Source organism: Urocitellus parryii, chromosome 16 (genome assembly GCF_045843805.1).
Source record: "Urocitellus parryii isolate mUroPar1 chromosome 16, mUroPar1.hap1, whole genome shotgun sequence".
Taxonomy (NCBI): domain Eukaryota; kingdom Metazoa; phylum Chordata; class Mammalia; order Rodentia; family Sciuridae; genus Urocitellus; species Urocitellus parryii.
In genome coordinates this window covers 9870577-9890974 of record NC_135546.1, presented here as the reverse complement: position 1 = coordinate 9890974, position 20398 = coordinate 9870577, and the positions used below count along the sequence as shown (strand labels likewise).

Genomic DNA, 20398 nt, shown 5'->3' with positions numbered 1-20398 from the left:
TATATACTTTATGCATATATATGTATACATATATATGAAGAAATACACAAAACACATATTTACTTTTTTTTAAAGAAAACTTTTCCCCCATAGCTTTATTGAGGTAAAATTAAAGTACAAAAAATGCACATATTTGAAATATGCTGTTTGATCCGTTTTGATATGTATACAAACAATACAATCAATATAAAATCAGCTATGCATCACCAAACAATATAAAAAACATTTCCATTATTTTTTTTTAATTTGAAGTCATGCAGTGTTTCCTGCATGATTTATTACATTTGAAGTCAATCACCTTAAGATTATAGAACCCACCCTCACATCAAGTATTTCAAAATTAAATGGCACACTTATATCTCTGAGGTCAGGCTGAGGAGTACCCATTAACTTTACTTTCTAAACCAGTTAAGAGTTAATTGTAGGACTGATGATAATGCGCCCCTTAATATTCCAGCATGTATTTTGAGATAGCCATGTTGGTTCTTGCAGGTATCCTTACTGTCCTTTTTTCTTTCTGTGCTATTGGGCCCTAAACCCAGGGCTTCATGCATACTAGGCAAGTGCTTGATCACTGAGCTACATCCCCAGCCATTTTTATTTTATTCTTGAGGTAGGGTCTTGCTGAGTCACCCAGGCTGACCTTGAACTTGTGATCCTCCTGCCTCAGCCTCCCCAGTCTCTTAGGTTACAAGCATATACTACTATGCCTTGCCTCCAGCATATATTTTTGAAGAACAAGCACATTTTCCCATATACCCACAACACAATTAACAAACCCAACGTTTTCAACAATAATGTAATATCATTCTCTAACATATAGCCCCTACTCAGATTTTCCCACGTCAGTAGGTCTTTGATGGTATATGTGTTTTTTCCTCCTGCTCTTTTATTGATAGGTTGCATTTAGTTGTCTTATTTCTTTAGTCTTCTCTCTTGGTCTTCCATACCACTGATATTTTTGGAGCCCAAGTTCCAGTTGTTTTGCCAAATGTGCCTTTATTTGGAACTCAGTGATTCTTTCCTTGTGATTAGCATCAACATCTTTGGCTGGAATGCTCCGTACTCCTCAGTGCTTCCCCCGGGGGCACATGATATCAGTTGCATGATCGTTTGGAGATGTTAGCTTTGATCACTTGGTTAGGACTGTGCTTGCCAAGCCCACCAATAACGCAGTACATTTTTCTTGTATAATTAATAAGAAATCTGCATGAGATCCTGTGAAAATTCTGTTGTCTCAAACCTTCTGCCCAATGGTGATTTTTGCTTGAATCAATTATTACTGTGGTGGTTGTAAAATGGTGATATTCTATCATTTATTCTGCATTTATTCATTGGTAGTCTATTTTAAAAAAGCTTTCCCCAACATTTGCAATTTTAGTAACAATTAGCAACAATAACCCAACACACTGTAATATATTCCTATCTATTCATTTTGGTGTTCATGTTGACCAAAATGTGGCCAAGGGCCCTTGCAGGTTGGCACCCCTGTCCTTTTGAGATAGCCATGTTGGTTCTAGCAGGTGTCCTTACTGTCTGAAGATGTTCCAGACTTATCCTGGTACCATCTTCATCCCAAACCCTGGAATTACTCATTTGTTCAGGGATCCTTGATTCTTTTTCATAGAGAATGGTATCTGGATACCAAGTGCTCTGTGTCCTCAAAATCTCATGTGTTGGAAACCTAATCCCTAAAGCCTCATGCTGATGTTATTTGGAGGTAAGGTTTTTGGGAGGTACTCAGGATTAGATGAGGCCAGAGAGTGGAGCCCCCCCGAAGGCATTAAAGGCTTTATATAAGCAGAGGAAGAGAAACCTGAGCTAGCACACTCGTGCTGACTCACTATGGGACACCCTCTGCCATTTGTGATTCAGCCAGACAGCCCTCACCAGCACCATGCTCTTGCACTTCTCAGCTCCAGAACCAGGAGCTAAATAAACCTCTTTTCTTTATAAATTACTGGCTCTCAAATATTTTTGTCATAGCAACAGAAACAGAGAAAGACACCAAGGTATAGGTGGTGGGTGTGCTCATTACTGTTGGAATGATGCTGCTCCCAAGCTATATCAGAAGACAGGATTAGGGAATAGATGTATATATGTACATACACACACAGAGATATATCTACAGCTACTCTATGTTAGAAACTATGAACTTGTATTGATTGCTACCATTCTAATCCAACACCTCAGGATTCGTTCTATTTTTCTCCCTTTCCATATTTGCAATTCAGTACTTCAACAGTGAGAAAATAAAAGAAGAAGATAAAAATCAATTTTGAAGACTGTATCTTCAGGGATCATTCCTTACCAGAGTAGTTTCTCAGAATGCAAAGAGCACAGTGAGCCTGAGGAGGGGGTGCAGTGTTCGCTCTCCAGGATGAAGCCTGCTCTTGGTGTTGCTTTGCTGCAGCTGCCATTTGTCACTGATGATTGTTCTTTCCTTCCTTTTGCGGGAGCAAGAAGAGGAGGGTGCTGCCTGAGTGGTCTCTGTGGGAAAAGAAAAAAAGGAAAGAATTAATTTTTGCAAGCATTGTATTATGTGCACAGAATAGAATTCTCCTTGGTAATAAAAAATGAAGGAGCTAATGCTCAACACACAACATAGGTGAGCCCTAAAAATTACGTTGAGCCAAAGAATTGGACTCACGAAATAATCAGCTACGCATCTCCAAACAGTTCCTTTATACAAAGTCCAAGGACAAGCCAAACTAACCTGTGATATTAGAGCTCAGAAAGTGTCTGCTTGTGGAGCAGCTGGAGCTGGAAAGGAGCGCACTGGGGTTTCCTGGAATGGTGGAAATGTTCTAGATCTTGTCTCCAGGGTGGTTACACAGAGGTATTTGTCAAAATTCATTAAACCAAACATTTAAGATCTGTACATTTTATTATGTACAAACTGTATCTTAATAAAAGAAACACATAAAAATATATAAAAGACTTAAAAGTTATTAAGCTTCACTCGTAATAAGAGAAAGCAAATTAAAACTTCACTAAGATACCAGTGTAGCTATTAAATAGGGGGAAAAAAAAATCAAAAGCTTGACAACACATACCGTGGGTCAGACATTCTCATTTGCTGGTGGGAATGCAAGAGAGAACAGTCCCAATGGAGAGGAATTTGATACCATCTAAAAATAGCTACTTTTACCCTTTGTGCCCCCAACCTCACTTCTGGGAATTTATCCTGAGTATATAGTCTTATGCTGGATTTCCATGCACACTTAGGTCTATTTCTGGACTTCCTAGTCTTTCCTACTAGACTTGTCTATTTATGTTTCAGCACTACACAGTTTTAATTATAGAGCCTTTAAAATATGTTTTAATGTTTTTAAAAATGAATTTATTAGTTTTAATCAGTCATACATGACAGTATAAAGCTCTTTGATTCATTGTACACAAATTGGGCAGCATTTTTCACTTCTCTGACTTGGCATGAAGTAGAGTCACACCCTTTGTGCAATCATACATGTACCTAGGGTAATGATGTCTGTCTCATTCCACATCGTTCCTACCTCTTTGCCCCCTCCCCCTACCTTTGCCCCATCCAAAGTTCCTCCTCTTATCCCATGCTCCCCTCCTCCATATGGATCAGCATCCGCTTATCAGAGAAAACATTTGGCCCCTGGTTTTTTGAGATTGGCTTATTTCATTTAGCATGATATTCTCCAACTCCATCCATTTACCTGCAACTGCCATAATTTTATTCTCTTCTTTTAAAAATACTTTTTTAGTTGTAGATAGACACATATCTTTATTTATTTATTCTTATGTGGTGCTGAGGATCTAATCCAGTGCCTCATGCGTGTGAGGCAAGTGCTTTACCACTGAGCCACAACCCCAGCCCTATTTAATTATCTTTTAATGCTGAGTAATATTCTATTGTGTATATATACCATAGTTTCTTGATCCATTCATCTACTGAAAAGCATCTAGGTTGCTTCCACAGTTTAACAATTGTGAATTGTGCTGCTATAAACACTGAAGTGGTTGCATTACTGTAGTGTGCTGTTTTTAAGTCTTTAGAGTATAGACCAAGGAGTGGGATAGCTGGGTCAAATGATGGTTCCATTCCAAGTTTTCTAAGGAATCTCCATACTGCTTTCCAGATTGGTTGCACTAATTTGCAGTCCCACCAGCAATGTATGAGTGTACCTTTTTCCCTACATCTTCATCAACACTAATTGTTGTTTGTATTCTGCCATTCTGACTGGAATGAGATGAAATCTTAGAGTGGTTTTGATTTGCATTTCCCTAATTGCTAGAGATGTTGAACATTTTTTCATGCACTTGTTGATCTATTGTATACCTTCTTCTGAGAAGTGTCTGTTCAGCTCCTTAGCCCATTTATTGATTAGGTTGTTTGTTTTGTTGATGTTAAGTTTTTTGAGTTCTTTAAATATCTTGGAGATAAGGGCTCTATCTGACATATGTGTGGCAAAAATTTACTCCCATTCTCTAGGCTCTTTCTTCACCTCATTGATTATTTCCTATGCTGAGAAGAAGCTTTTTAGTTGGAATCCATCCCATTTATTGATTGATGATTTTATTTCTTGCACTTTAATTATCTTGTTAAGGAAGTCGGGGCCTAATCCACCTCTATTAGGCACAGGGTTTCTTGTCTAATTCCTAGGTCCTTGATCCACTTTGAGTTTTGTGCGTGGGGAGAGAGAGGGGTTTAGTTTCATTTTGCTGCCTATGGATTTCCAGTTTTCCCAGCACCATTTGTTGATGAGGCTATCTTTTTCTCCAATGTGTGGTTTTGGCGCCTTTGTCTAGTGTGAGATAACTGTATTTACGTGGGTTTGTCTCTGTGTCTTCTCTTCTGTACCATTGGTTTGTTTTAATGTTTATCAAGGTTAATTTTCTCTCTTTGCCTTTCTTTCTTCGCTTTTTCTGCCTATTCTTGTGTGCTTTATTTTTTTTAAATGCAGTGTATTTGAAGGTTAGAATCAACTTTTCTAGATATAGAAACATAAGTGTGCCTTTTGCGTATTGAAACTACAGTAAATTTATAATTTAGGGATAAGTGACATCTTTATGATGGTCCTACTTTCCAAAAACAGGGTATCTTTCCATCAAGTCTCCCCTTACATTTTTTTTATGAAATCTAAAGATTTTCTCATTAGTCTTTGCACATTTTTTTAATTAGTACCTAAGTATTTCTTCTTTATTGTTCCTGTTGTAAATGTAGTTTTTGCTTTTATTACCCCTTCTGCTTATGTTTTGTATGAGGCTGTTGACTTCTGTTACTTTTATATCCTGCTCTATTATTGAATTATTTTATTGTTTTAGTCTTACCATTTACCCTCTTGTGTTTTGAATGCATAGTCTCATAGCATCGGTAAGGAAAACTAATTTTACTTCTTCTTTTCTTATTCTTATGCTTCAAATCACTTCCACTTGTCTAATTGCTTTGGCTGATATGTCCAATATGGTGTTAAGTAGGAGGAGAGATAGTTGGCATCCTTTCCATATCATCTGACTTTAGTGGTAATTTCTCTAGTTTAAAAAAATAAAATAAAAAAGCAGCTTTTGGATGTAGGATTTTTGTTTTGTTTTGTGCCAGGAATTGAACCCAGGGACGCTTATTCACTGAAGCACATCCTTAGCCATTTCTATTTTTTTTTATTTTGAACAGAGTCTTGCTAAGTTGCTTAGGGTCTCACTAAATTGCTAGGGCTGGCCTCAAATTTGTGATCCTCCAGTCCCAGCCTCCTGGGTTACTGGGATTACCAGTGTGTGCCACCATTCCCAGCAGCATTTTTCTTTTAAATGTGCTGGGAAACATGAGCACCCATGTCTGAAAGAATTTGTTAGGCATGCAGGGCTTTGAAGTTTTCTCATCTGATTTATATTTGATTGGTTCTTTATTTATATTTATTTATATTTGATTGGTTCTCTCCTTCCCTCCATTTTACTCTAGCTACCACAAGTGAGAGAAAACATTCGACCTTCAGGTTTCTGATTGACTATTTTCACTTAGCATGATATTGTTCATTTCTATCCATTTACTGGTAAATGTCATAATCTCATTCTTTTTTTAAAATATATATATTTATTTTTTAGTTGTAGTTGGACACAATACCTTTACTTCACTTATTTATTTTTTATGTGGTGCTGAGGTTCAAACCCAGGGTCTCGCACATGCTCGAGCACTCTACTGCTGAGCCACAACCCCAGCCCCTAATTTCATTCTTTTTAATGGATGAGTAGGACTCCATTGTATGTATATACCACAATTTTTAATCCATTCATCTACTGATGGCGTCTGGGTTGGTTCCATAATTTAGCTATTGTGAATTGTACTGTTATAAACGTGGGCATGCCTGTATTGCTATAGTACAATGACTTTAATTCTTCAGGATAAATACCAAGGAGTGAGTGGTCTAGCTGGGTCATGTGGTAGTTCCATGCCTAGTCTTTTGAGGAACCTCCATATTGATTTCCTTAATAGTTATACTAATTTATAGTCCTATCGATAGTGTAAGAATGTTCCTTTTTCTCCATATCCTCTCCAGCATTTATTATTTCTTGTATTCTTGGTGACTGCCATTCTGACTGGTATGAGATAAAATATCCATGTGTTTTTTTAAACATATATTTTAGTTGTAAATGGACCTTTATTTTATTTATTTATGTGTGGTTCTTAATCTTGAACCCAGGGCCTCACACATGCTAGGCCAGTGCTCTACCACTGAGCCACAGCCCCAGTCCCTCAGTGTGGTTTTGATCTACATTTCCCTTATTGCTAATGATATTGAACATTTTTTCATATATTTGTTTTTGCCAGTAAAGTATTATTAGAACTCAGGTATTCACATTCATTTATATAGTAATTATGGTTGGTTTCTTACATTTGTTAAGTTGAATGGTCATAAGAGAGACTTTATGGCTCACAAAGCTTAACATATTTACCATTTGACCTTTTTTATTTATTTTTTCTTGCAGTACTGGGAATTGAACCTAGGGTCTCCCACATGCTAGGCAAGCTCTGAGCTACATCCCCAGCTCCTTTTTAAAAATGTTTATCTTTGAGATAGGGTCTTGCTAAGTTGTCCAGGCTGGACTTGAACTTGTGATCCTCATGCCTTAGCCTCCTGAATCACTGAGATTACATGTGTGCGTTACTGACTCCTTTTGGAAATTCTGCCCAATGCCTTTGTTAGAGTTCCTCAGAATTCTTTCTTAGATTTCAGTTAGCATTCAGCTGATCTGTCTTTTTTTCCCTTTGTTCTAATTAGTTATATAAGACAGTGGAATGCATTTAACACAGTATATAGAAGTGGGGTCTAACTCCTCATTCTTCTGGTTGTATGTGATGTAGCATTACACCAGCCACATAATCATATATACATATAGGGTAATAATGTCCGATTCATTCTACTATCTTTCCTATCCCATACCCCCTCCCCCAGAGGATCTGTTTTGATCCTTCTAATTTCCAGGCACTGTTCTAGGTCCGTAGGATATATTAGTTTAGAAAACAGATAAAGAAAATCATGCCTGCTCTTTGAGAAAAGTATAAATATACATATAACAACATGAAATTATTATAAAAGCTAGAAGCTCATAAATGCTTTAGAAAATAAAATAGAGTAGGGGGTAGCTTGAGGGAGAGGGAGAGTTTAAAGAAATATGCTCAGAATAGGGCTTTTTGAGATGGTGATATCTGAATAGAGCCTTAAAAAAGATAAGGCAGCAGACATGTGGACATCTAGAGGAAGAGCTTTTCAGGCAGAAAGAATGGCAGTTTGAAGACCTGATGGCAAGGATCCTGTCTGCGAAGCTGGAGAACCAGAAGAATGGATGTCCTGTGGTGGGATGGAGTAGGGGTGGAGTGAACAAGCAGGACTGAGGGCTCCGGATGTTGTCAGGTCTCCTGAAACCCGGTGGGAGGCCCTGGTAGTGAGTCAGACCAAGAGGGCACCAGTGGAAAGAAAGAGGAGTGATCATCTCTGTTAGGAACTTGTGCTCCATGGCTGTAGTTACCACTCAGGTAACAACACCCTCCAGTTTGTTCTTTCCAGCCCAGATCTCTCTCCAGAGTTCCAGACATATGTATCTAAACTCCTGCCATTCCTCCCCTCTTTTAATGTTCCATAGGTACTTCAGCCTCTTCTTAATTTTTTTAGGTGGACATACTGTCTTTATTTTTTATTTATGTGGTGCTGAGGATCAAACCCAGTGCCTGGTGTATGCTAGGTGAGCCCTCTACCACTGAGCCACAACCCCAACCCCCTTAGAAAACTTTTTCTCCACCCGTGTTACCTTTATGCCACTATGAAAGCCAGGCAGCCACATCTTCCTATTAAGGTGTTATCTTAAAAAGCCACTGTCAGCACATAGGTTAGTGGACACTCTGTTGACCCATAAATACTCCCCCCACCTTAGCTCACCATGATGGTTTAATTTATTAGATTTTCTGTTTATAATGGTAGCTTAATGGATTGGGCATGGGATAAGGTAGGTTTCAGGTGGGGCAGGATGATGAAATGCTACCTTAGGACACAGCTCAGAGCAGGTTGCCATATGGGTGGGGCACTGGAATCCCTGAGGATAGACAAGGGGAATCATAGACTGAATTCCTTTCATTTTGTAGTTTTGTCCAACAGGGATTGCCATTGGGCCATATAATTTTGAGATGGTCACTTTTGTTAAAAATGGCAAAATTATCTTGTAGCTTGTATGCAAAAATTAAGGCTCTCGGGGGCTGGGGATGTGGCTCAAGCGGTAGCGCGCTCGCCTGGCATGTGTGCGGCCCGGGTTCGATCCTCCAGCACCACATGCAAACAAAGATGTTGTGTCCGCCAATAACTAATAAATAAATATTTAAAAAAAATTAAGGCTCTCTCTATGTTTCAGAATCTTAATATGGAACTTCAATTTTCTTACATCAGGAATTTTTTTTTTTTTTTTGGCACCAGGTATTAAACCCAGGAGACTGAACCACCAAGCCACATCCCCAGCCCTTTTTATTTTTTATTTGAGACAGGGTCTTGCTAAGTTGCTTAGGGCCTTGCTAAATTGCTGAGGCTAGCCTTGAACTTGTGATCCTCCTGCCACAGTCTTCTGAGATCCTAGGATTACAGGTGTGCACCACCATGCCTGGCTTCCAGGGATTTTTTTGTTTGTCCAGACCCATTATAATTCAGGGATTTATTATTCATTTATTTTTTAACTTGTAGCAAAGGAGCTACTTTGCTCTGGAAACTATTTAGTCAGAAGTATGTGTAATTTCTTTTTCCATGATCCTTGTTTTTTCATAATTTTTGTGCAAAGGAACTTAAGAAATATCTTTGTCTTTTGTATCTAATTCTTCCAAGTTTTTAAAAAATAATAATAAATACAAGGGAAATAAGTTCTCCTATATTATATTTTTACATTATACTTCTATATGGGAAAGAGTCTTGTAAAAACCACTAAAGTGAAACTAACTAGGGCAATGAGAGCTATTATTTTTTATTAGAATATTAACTTCAAAATAAATGTTTAGATGCAAGGTTAACATAGTTAAAAATGTAATTAAGTCTGATTCCTTGACACTTGAAAGCTCTTTACATATTTATCATTTATTCAATAAATATTTATCAAAGGCTCGCTCTGTACCACCAAGAATGCTTATGCATACATGAACATAAACCAAGACAAGAAGCCACCATGGGGCTTGATACTAGTGGGGAAGGTGAACATAAACCAAGATAAGAAGCCACCATGGGCCTTGATACTAGTGGGGAAGGCAGACACTAAATATGTAAAAACTAATTACTGTTTGCAATAAGTGCTAGGAAGGAAATGAACACAGCAGCAGAGACAGAGACAAACAGACCTGGGGGGGCCGCTTGAAGGAGGACCTCTCTGAGAAGAGGGCGGTGGACTGAGACCTGAAGGTAAGAGCATCAGCCAGAACTGGAAAATGCCCCCAGGAGAGGGAGGGAAAGGAACAAGGGAAAGGGGTCAGGAAAGGCCAGTGCTGAAGAACAGAAAGGAGGCTGCGTGCAGTCCCCAAAACCAGAGGCACAATTAGGCTGGAGAGAGTGGGGGAAGCCAGAGTGGCAGGGCTTTGTAGGCCTTGTTTGGTGGCAAATTCGGATTTATTCTGATTATGATAGAAGGAATGAATGACGTGATGGATGCTGTCCTGTGCTTTTTTTCTTAAAGTTGTAAAAACAGATACACATTTTTAACCATTTTTAAATGAATAATTCAGTGACATTTAGTCCATATCATGGTGCAATGTTCCATCCACAGAGCCATCTCCAGAACTTTTTCATCTTCCCCGAATGAAACTCTGTCCTATTAAATAATCATTTCCCATTCTCCCTTTCTCTTGTAATCCGTATTCTCCGTTCTGTCTTTCTGAATTTGCATTTTCTAGATACCTCTTATGAGTAGAATCATTCAATAACTGTTCTTTTGTCTGGCTTATTTCATGTCGCTTCATGTTTTTCATATTTATTCATGTTGTAGCATACATCAGAGTTTCATTCCTTTTAAGGCTAAAATGATATTCCATGGAATATACATGGTACATTTTGTTTATTTGTTCATCCACTGATGGGCACTGTCCTCTGTTTTTTAGTGGAGGTTATTATCTCAGTACTTTTTATGGGAAGAAATAACAATGTAAAAAAAGAGTTATTCAATAAGGGTGCATCATGCAGGATTTATACCCAAAGTAACAATTATTTAAAATGATACCAGTTTGTTTTAATCCCACGTAGAGATAGATAATTCAGGACTACTGTGAGATAGCTCTATAGTTTCAAGACCCCAAATCCCTGCTTGCTTTTTTCTCCATCATCAGCACAAGGCATTCATATTCAAGTTCATCTCATGGTCACATTATAACTACAACCATCTGCGCACTCAACAGCTCGCCCCACTGTCTGTGTACTTACTCCAGGCATCAGGAAGAAGAAAGATGGGAAAATAAAATGGCGCCCTTCCAACTGAGTGATGTTCTGTAATGAGCTCTCCTGCAAGCTCATTGGCCACCCTTTCCTGAAATGTCTGTGGAGTCTAGCTGTGAACCTTGCCACACCTAACACTATCCCAAGATCTTCCAGAAAGGAAATAAAAAAGAAATTCTTGATTTCCTCTGGAATAATGGAAGTGTTCCTAGTGTTTTAGACTGTTGGCTACTTCTGATAGTTGAGTTTTAACATTATAACAGCTCAATGTCAAAGACAGCCTCTTTTCAGCAGGAACCAGTGTGTGAAAGTGAGCTGCCTGCCATTACCTGACTCATGAATTGGCCCATGAGCTATTTCCCTGTCCTATCAATCATGTTTGGAATATACTTTTAAGTGATATAATTCAGAGGTGCATGGATTTATAGCAGAAAAAAATTCTTTTTTCTTTTTACATTTTTAAAAATATTTTTTAATTGTTGATAGATATTTATTTATTTTATTTACTTATATGTGGTGCTGAGAATCGAACCCAGTGCCTCAGACATACCAGGCAAGTGCACTACGGCTGAGCCCCAGCCCCAGCCCCAGCCCCAGAAAAATAATAATTCTTAAGCAGTTGCAGTGGTTTTTCTCTTCTTTGCTTTCTTTCTTCTTTTGTTTTTCTTTTTCCTTTTGGGTCCTGGGAATTGAACTTGGGGCCCCCCATATGATAGTCAAGGAATATACCACCAAGCTCTTTTTTTTTTTTTTTAATAAAATTAAAAAGAACTCAGGTAATTTCGGGAATTTTAGGAGTGGGCAGAGTTTAAAAATAAAAACAGCAGAAGAAATTAAAGGGAGAATCTCCAATCAGAAGTCCTTTCCTCTTGTTAAAAATAAGTAACACTATTTTTTCATGTTTTCTTCAGCCCACTTAAGAAGCATAAGATGGATTTTCTTCCTCTTTTATTTTGTCTTGTGTGCTAAGGTGTGATTTATATAGAGCAATGCCCCCAAATCTGAAATGTAAAACTAGTTGAATTTTTAAAATTTGCATTTACATTATATACCTGTGTCACTGCCAGTTGGATCAAAATATAAGAAATTTCCTGCTTCTAGAAGTTTTCCTCAAATTATTTTCCTACCAGTTGATTTTCCCCTAAAATGCAACCACTCTTCTGGTTCTTATTATTAAAAGTTAATTTTATTTGCTCAGTAAAATACATCTTTTTAAACCTTTATATAGAAGCTTGCAGAGAGGTTGTAAGAATAGTGTGAAGAACATTTTCACACCTTTTACCTAGGTTCATTTGTGGTGAGCAGTTTTGCCTTTGTTTCCCCCGTTTCTCTCCCTCCCTCTTCCTATCCCCCTTCTCTCTCCTTCCTTTTCTCTCCCTCCCTACCCCACGTGACTTTTTGCTGAAGCACTGGAGAGAAAGTTGCCTACATCACGCTTTTTTACACTAAATGAATCAACGTGTATTTCCTAAGAACAGGTTGTTCTCTTACGTAACCAAAACAGAGTTATCAGCTGTGTTAGTCAGCTCTCCATGGCTGTGACCAAAATACCTGAGAAAAACAACTTAGAGACTCACAGTTTGAGCAGTTTCAGTCTGAGGCTGGCTGCCTCCATTATTCTAGGTCTGAGGTGAGGCAGAACAACCTAGCAGGAGGGCGAGATGGAGGAGAGCCACTTGGCTGCTGGGAAGGAGGGGGGGAGGAGAAAAAGGGGGGAGGAGAGATGGAGGAAGGGGAGATGGAGGGAGGGAAGATGGAGGGAAAGGGAGATGGAGGGAAGGGGAGGAAGGGACTGGGGTAAGAAATATCCTTCCAGTGCATGCCTCCAGTGACCTACTTCCTCCAACCATGCCCTACTGCCTACGGTTGCCATCATCTTCCAGTGTCCATCCAGCTGTTGGTGGATTAATCAATCCGTTGATGAGGTCAGAGCCCTCATGAGCTGGTCACTTCCCCAAAGACCCACCTCTGAATGCTGCTGCATGGGGGACCAAGCCTTAACACAGGAGTCTTCTGGGAACAGCTCATATCCAAACCATATACCAAAGGAAATTGAGTAACATAATAATATTTTTATTTAATCTACCATCCATATTCCAGCTTTGTTCATTGACTCAATTATGTTCCTAGTGTTTTATTTTCCTTGTTCAGTAGGCTATCTAGTGTAGGATCCAGTATTGCTTTAGTCGTCAGATCTCTTCAGACACCACTCTGAACCAGTTTCTCAGCCTTTCTTTGTCTTTTAGGACAATGACATTTCAGGGTTGGGAATGTAGCTCAATGAGTGGTAGAGCTCTTGCCTAGTATGCACAAGGCCATAAGACCAAGGAAGCAATGCCTCCTCAGAGTCAAGTGCAGAGTACAGTCCCATGATGTCCATCTTTTCCTCACTGATGTTAATTTTGATCACCTGGTCAAAGCTTTGTCTGATTTTTCCACTGAATCCTTCTATTTTTTTCTTTACAATAAATCAGCAACTGTGGGTGGTGAACATTTAAAGATCATGCAAATATTCAGCTCTCATCAAACTCATCCCTTGTGTTAGTCACCTTTCCGCTACTATGACAAAATACCTGCGTAGTCAACTCACAGGAGTAAAGGTTTATTTTGGCTCTGGTTGCAAAGGTTTCAGTACATGGTTGCTTGGCCCTGTTGCTCTGAGGCTATGACAAGGCAGTGTGTCAAGGCAGTAGCACGTGGCAGAGGTCGCCTGTTCACTTCATGGTGGAGAGAAAGTAGAGAGACAGGGAGGAAGGGCCAGGGTCCCAATATGCCTTTCAGGGGTATACCCCCAATGACTTCACTTCCTAACTTCCTTCTATACTAGGCTTCAGCTCCTAAGGTTCACCACCTCCCAATGGTACCACAAGCTGGAGACCAAGCTTTTAATACATGGGCCTTTGGGGACACTTATTCAAACACCCCATAGATTTAATATCCATTGAAATTCTTAGTGTCATCTGTATCTATATTAATTCGATGATGGCAAAATTTATGATTTTCTAATTCTTGTATTCTTCCCCCGACCCAATACTGGAAATTAAATCCAAGGGTATGCTACCACTGAGCTACATCTCCAGCCCTTTATTTTTAATTTTTTTTTTTTTAGTTGTAGATGGACACAATATCTTTATTTTATTTATTTATTTTTATGTAGGGCTGAGGATCAAAACCAGTGCCTCATGCGTGCAAGGCAAGTGCTCTACCACTGAGCCACAACCCCAGGGCCCCTAGCCCTTTGTGTGTGTGTGTGTGTGTGTGTGTGTGTGTGTGTGTGTATTTTAGTTGTCAATGGACTTTTATTTTATTTATTTATATACAGTGGTCATAATTGAACCCAGTGCCTCAGACATGCTAGGCAAGTGCTCTACCACTCAGCCATAACTCCAGCCTCTCCCCAGTGCTGTTTTAGTTTTTATTTTGAGACAGGATCTTTCTAAACTTCCCAAGATGGCCTTGATGACATTAGGATTTAAAACCTCCCAGAAAGACCAAGCCAATGTCCAATTCCTAATTTCTCTTAACCTGGCTCTTTATTTGGCTTGCTACAGAATTGCATTTCTTTCTTGGTTACTTTCACAGCCAATTTTGGCCATGGAAAAAAATTTCCAGGAATCAGGCTTTTAAGTACATCTAGTACATAATACTCAGGTATTTGATATCCACTATTTTGACCATTAGAGGATGAAGCAACTTCAAGTTTGAGAAATAATCACACATGTATACTTGTGTAAGATAATTATTCTAAAGAGGAAAACTGCATTACTTACTTGTAGAGTAGTTCTTTGGGGGAAGAACTACAATTAAATATGATGTTTCAGATAAACACTCTAAAGACCAGCATTAGAAGTCACCTGGGAGCAATTTGTATTTGGGGTAAAAATGGGAGTTCATAACTCACTTGAATCAAATGTATGAAAGATGATATGTCATGAGCTTTGTAATGTTTTGAACAACCAATAAAAAAAAGGAAAAAAAAAGAAGTCACCTGGGAAAAACTAGAAGTGATGGGGGAAATATGACATTGATGTTATGAAATGGAAGCTGTCCTTCTTAGCATCATGATACACAAATTGCCAGTAGACCATCACAAGAAACATTTCAGCTTTTTATGTTACTATAGGAGGTTGCTTTATTTGAGAATCATTTTCTTTTTTTATTTTTAACAGAAGAGTTTTTTTTAACATTTATTTTATCTATTTATTTTTATGCAGTGCTGAGGATTGAACCCAGTGCCTCACACATACTAGGCAAATGCTCCACCGCAGAGCCAAAACCCCAGCCCCATTGAGAATCATTTTCTGTTCTTTAAAATTTTGTATACCCTGGCTGAGATATAGCTCAGTGATAGAGTGCTTAACTAGCATGCATGAGGCCCTAGGTTCAGTCCCCAGTTGCACCAAGCAACCAACCAACAAACTTTCCTAGCACCTGGCACGGTGATACATGCCTGTAATTATAGTGACTTGGAGGCTGAGGCAGGAGGCCAGTTCCAGAAACTTAGCAAGACCCTGTTTCTATTTATTTATTTATTTATTTATTTATTAGTTCTCGGCGGACACAACATCTTTGTTGGTATGTGGTGCTGAGGATCGAACCCGGGCCGCAAGCATGCCAGGCGAGCGCGCTACCGCTTGAGCCACATCCCCAGCCCAAGACCCTGTTTCAAAATAAAAATTTTTAAAAAGGGCTATAATGTAGTTCAATCCCCAGTATTATTTTTTTTTTAAAGATCCTATTAGGACCTTTCTTAGAAACTCTCCCTAAATGGTTATCTTTCCACTCATGGAAAATTGTGATGGTAACTCCAGCAGTCATCCTTATTCTCACACCTGTAACTCAGACTAGATCTTGAATCTGTTCTGAGACACTCCTTCCTCATCTCACAAATCAGCTATGCCAATTGGAAAACAGTTTGACACTTATTCTTTTCTTTGTTTCTTTTCCTTTCTTCTTATTTATTTTTTGTACTGGGGATTGAAACTAGGGGTGCTCGACCACTGAGCCACATCCCCAGCCCTTTCTATTTTTTATTTTGAGATAGGGTTTCACTGAATTGCTGAGGCTGGCTTCCAAATTGCAATCCTCCTGCCTCAGCCTCTTGAGTTGCTGGGATTATAGGCATGGGCCATTGTGTCCAGCAGTTTGGTAGTTTTGCAAAAAGTTCCATGTTCCAAAAAGTTCTATGATGTGACCAACACTTCTCCTAGGGATCTCCCCAAGAGGAATGAAAATATGTGTCCACCCAAAGTGTGAAACTTGAATGTTCAAGGAAGCTTTAAGCATGGTAGTCCCAGGCTGAAGGAACCCAGACATCCACGGCTGCTGAGCAGGCGGATGCCATGTGGTGTCTCCACGCAGTGTTGGAAGAGTGCTGACCCATACCACATCCCAGATAAACCTCAGGAATATTATGCTAAGAGAAAGAAGCTAGAGACGAGTGAGCGCAAACTGTATGACCCCGTTCACAGGAGACATCCAAAAGGCACATTTATAAGGACAGAAAGTAAATTCATGAGCTGGGGCTGCAGCTCAGTGGTAGAGCTCTTGCCTAGCACGTGTGAGGCACTGGGTTCGATTCTCAGTACCACATATAAGTAAGTAAAATAAAGGTCCATTGACAACTAAAAAAATGTTAAAAAGAAAAAAAAAAAGAAAAGAAAGTAAGATTCGTGCCTTCCTAGAGCAGATCTGGGAACAGAGATTAACTGAAAATGGGCATCTCGGAATCTTATTGTAGGGATGGAGCTGTTCTAAAACTGACTTATGGTAATGGTTGTAGCATTCAGTAAAGTCACTAAAAAACATTGATTATACAGTTGAAGTGAGATTTATGCTGTATAAAGTATACTTTAATAAAACCCTGAAATCAGTCATGAGGTCAATATCCAGATCAACAGTTTGGGTAAAGTGCTGTATTTTACTGTATGTGTTTGGCTGGAGCAGCGTCAAAACATTGGCATCACAAAATAAATGAATGAAATATTTAATTTAGAACTAGAGAGAAAACTTATAATATTGTTGATATGTCTTGTGTGATCTGTGACAATTATATTTCAAAAGCCTCTCAATGTATTTTAAAGGGAGTTTAAAGTCCCTGAAAAACATTTGTTATTTTGAGACAGGGTCTCACTAAGTTGCTATGGCCTTGCTAAGTTGCTGAAGCTGACTTTGAATTTGCAGTCCTCCTGCCTCAGCCTCTGGAGTTGCAGGGATTATTGGCGTACACTATCACACTGGCTGTCATACTTTTTAAAGGTCTTCTGAGTAGGCAGTTTAAAAATACACTTTCACCATCCATTAATTCTCAGACCTGATATCTATTACCTTTTGTCAGTAAAACTGAAAGACCAGCAATTTTTAGTTTTTATCTTAAAATATTTTGTTTATCACAAATTTACATGGTACAAAATTCAAAATGAACAAACACTTGTAGTGAAATATTTCCCTTTTATTCTTGTCCCTCAGCCATCTTGCTCCCTTCTCTGCACCTAGGAGGTTTTTTTTTTTTTTAATTTTGTTTTAATTATAAAATGTGTGGAATGTAGAATGCACCATTTTATTTTATTTTATTTTTGCAGTGCTAGGAATTGAACCCAGGGACTTCTGCATGCCAAGCAAGTGTTCTACCACTGAACTACATATCCAAACCCATTTCAACCATTTTAAAGTATATAATTCAAAATACAAGAAAAAACAAAAAAATATATAATTTATTTTTTCTTTTAATAAGTTCACAGTGTTTTGCAATCTTCATCTCTAACTAATTCTGGAATATTTCCATTGCCCCCCAAAATGAAACTCTGTACCTCCCAACTCCCCTTCTTCCACCCCTTGGCAACCATTAATTTACTTTTTATCTCTATGGCTTTGTCTATTCTGGACATTTCATAGAAATGGACTCATACAATCTGTGCCCTTCTGTGCCTGACTTCTTTCACTTGGCCTAGTGTTTTCACGGTTCATCCAAATTACAGTGTGGATCACCCCTTTGTATGACAACAGTGTTTCAGTGTGTAGATGTGCTGCTTATTATTTTTTTGGTACTGGGATTGAACTCAGGGGCACTCCACCATGGAGCCACATCCTCAGCCCAATTTTGTATTTTATTAGAGATAGGGTCCCACTGGGTTGTTTAGCGCCTCCTTTCGCTGAGGCTGGCTTTGAACTTGGGATCCTCCTGCCTCGGCCACCTGAGCCACTAGGATTATAGGCATGTACCACCATGCCCAGTTTGTGTCAAATATTCTTATCAAATCATCCATTGATTGACATCTGTGCCTTTTGTTTCCTCTCTTGTGCTATTATGAATAATGCTTCTTTGAACTTCTGTGCACAAGTTTTTGTGTGGGCATAAGACATCAGTTCGTTTGAGTGTATTCCTGGGAGTGGAATTGCTAGATTATGTGATAACTTTATGCTTAACTTTTCAAGAAACTGCCAAAGTGTTTCCACAGTGGCTGCCCCATCTTATATTAGAAGTGTATGAGGGTTCTGATTTCACCACATCCTCACCTGCACCTGTTACTTTCTGGTTTTCTTTTTGTGTTTTTATACCATTTCTAGCAGATATGAAGTAGTTTCCTCTTGGTGATTTTTACTTGTATTTTCCTAATGACTAACTGGCCATTTCATGTACTTACTGGCCATTTGTACATCTTCTGTGGACAAAAGTTCTTCCAGTTCTTTTCCCATTTTTTGAATTGTATTTGTTTATTGTCAGGCAAAAAGAGCCATTAAGTATTCTGGATATCACACCCTTATCAAACATATGATGTGTAAATATTTTCTCCCATTTCATCAGTTTTCACATTCATGACAGTGTCATTTGATGCCCAAAAGTTTTTAGATTTTGATGAAGTCCAAATTTATCCATTTTTTCTTTTGTTGATTGTATTTATGGTGTCATGTTTAAAAAACATCATCTGACCTAAAATCACATACATTTATAAACGTGTTTTCTCCTAACTGTAAACATAGTTCATAACTGTAGTAGTTTTACAGTATTTGTAACCCTGACATTTAGGTCCCTGATCTACGTTGAATTCATTTTTGTACACGGAATGAGTTGGGGGTCAATATTCATTCTTCTTGCATGTAGATGTGCAGTTATCCCAGCACCATTTGTTGAAAAGGCTATCAATTTCCCCCCATTAGATTGTCTGAGCATCCTTGCCAAAAATCAATTGACCCTAGATCTATTGGTTTCTTTCTATTTCATTGATCTGTCTCTCTCTCCTTTGTTGGTATCACACTGTCTTGATTATCCTCATTCTGACATAAGTTTTGGAATTGGCAGTTGTGAATACTCCAAATTTATTCTTCTTTTTCAAGGATTCTTTTGGCTCTTCTTTGGAGTGCCTTCCATATGAGTTTAAAGCTCAAATTGTTGTTTGGGCAAATTGGAAAAAAGGCAAAAGACAATTGGAATTTTGATAGGGATGGCACTGAATCAATTTGGGGAATATTGTCATCTCAACAATACTAAACAGTCCAGTATCAACATGGAAGACTTTTCATTTATTTAGATCTTTAATTTCTTTCAATGACTTTTTTTTTATAGTTTTCAGTGTACAAGTCTTTCATGTCCTTGGTTATATGTGTTCCTGAGTATTTTATTTTTAAGGCATTACAAATGGGATTGCTTTCTTAATTTCATTTTTTGTTCATTGCTAGATACAAAAATATAATTTTTTTATCTTAATCTTGTATTCTGTAACTTTGCTGAACTTATTAGCTCTAATAGGTTTTGTTTGTGGATTAAGGATTTCTATATATTATATCATGTTGTATACAAATACAGATAGTTTTACTTTTTTTCTTTCCTACTTTTTTATAGATGTGTATTCTTCTAAAGAGAGTTTATTTACATATAATTGTTAACATAAATGTTAGCTAATTACACTGGTCTGCACCTTGCTTTTTAATCTAATATTTTTAGATTAAAAATAGCTTGGGGCTGGGGTTGTGGCTTAGGGTAGAGCGCTTGCCTAGCATTCGTGAGGCACTGGGTTCGATTCTCAGTACCACATACAAATAAATAAAATAAAGGTTCATCAACAACTAAAAAATATTATAAATAAATAAATAAAAATAGCTTGGAAATCATTAGATCAGTACTTTATTTCCTCGTTTAAAAAATAATGTTGCTTAATTTTTTGTTGTATGAGGTACCATTATTTATTTAATCAATCTTCTATTGAAGGATAACCTGGTTATCTGCAGTATTATCATCTGAATTAAAAATCAACAAACGTATATTTACTTCCTAATATTTATTTAACATGACTATTGTGCAGGCACAATGAGAATTATTAAAGAAAATAGGGCCTGCCTTTTATTTGCTTCATTTTCCCACTTTCATTTATGGAAATTCTGCAACCAACTATGGTTAGTACCATTTCTTTCAACTTTCCAAATTTCAAACACAAAAAAGAATTGAGAGACTTGTATGAGGAAAATCAAATAACAGGGCTGGGGATGTG

General features: G+C 38.1%; 1 long non-coding RNA gene and 1 other non-coding gene across 2 annotated transcripts; one reads left to right on the top strand and one right to left on the bottom strand.

Annotated features, from left to right (window-relative positions):
* Nucleotides 1–320: 320 nt before the first annotated feature.
* Nucleotides 321–2802, bottom strand: LOC113178793 (uncharacterized). Its single transcript, XR_003300271.2, has 3 exons — nucleotides 2717–2802; nucleotides 2312–2490; nucleotides 321–1282 (listed from the first exon to the last, which is right to left on the bottom strand). It is a non-coding gene; the product is annotated as an uncharacterized LOC113178793 (long non-coding RNA).
* LOC113178852 (small nucleolar RNA U3) lies at nucleotides 2282–2488 on the top strand. The gene has a single exon (XR_003300274.1). It is a non-coding gene; the product is annotated as a small nucleolar RNA U3 (small nucleolar RNA).
* Nucleotides 2803–20398: the final 17596 nt, after the last annotated feature.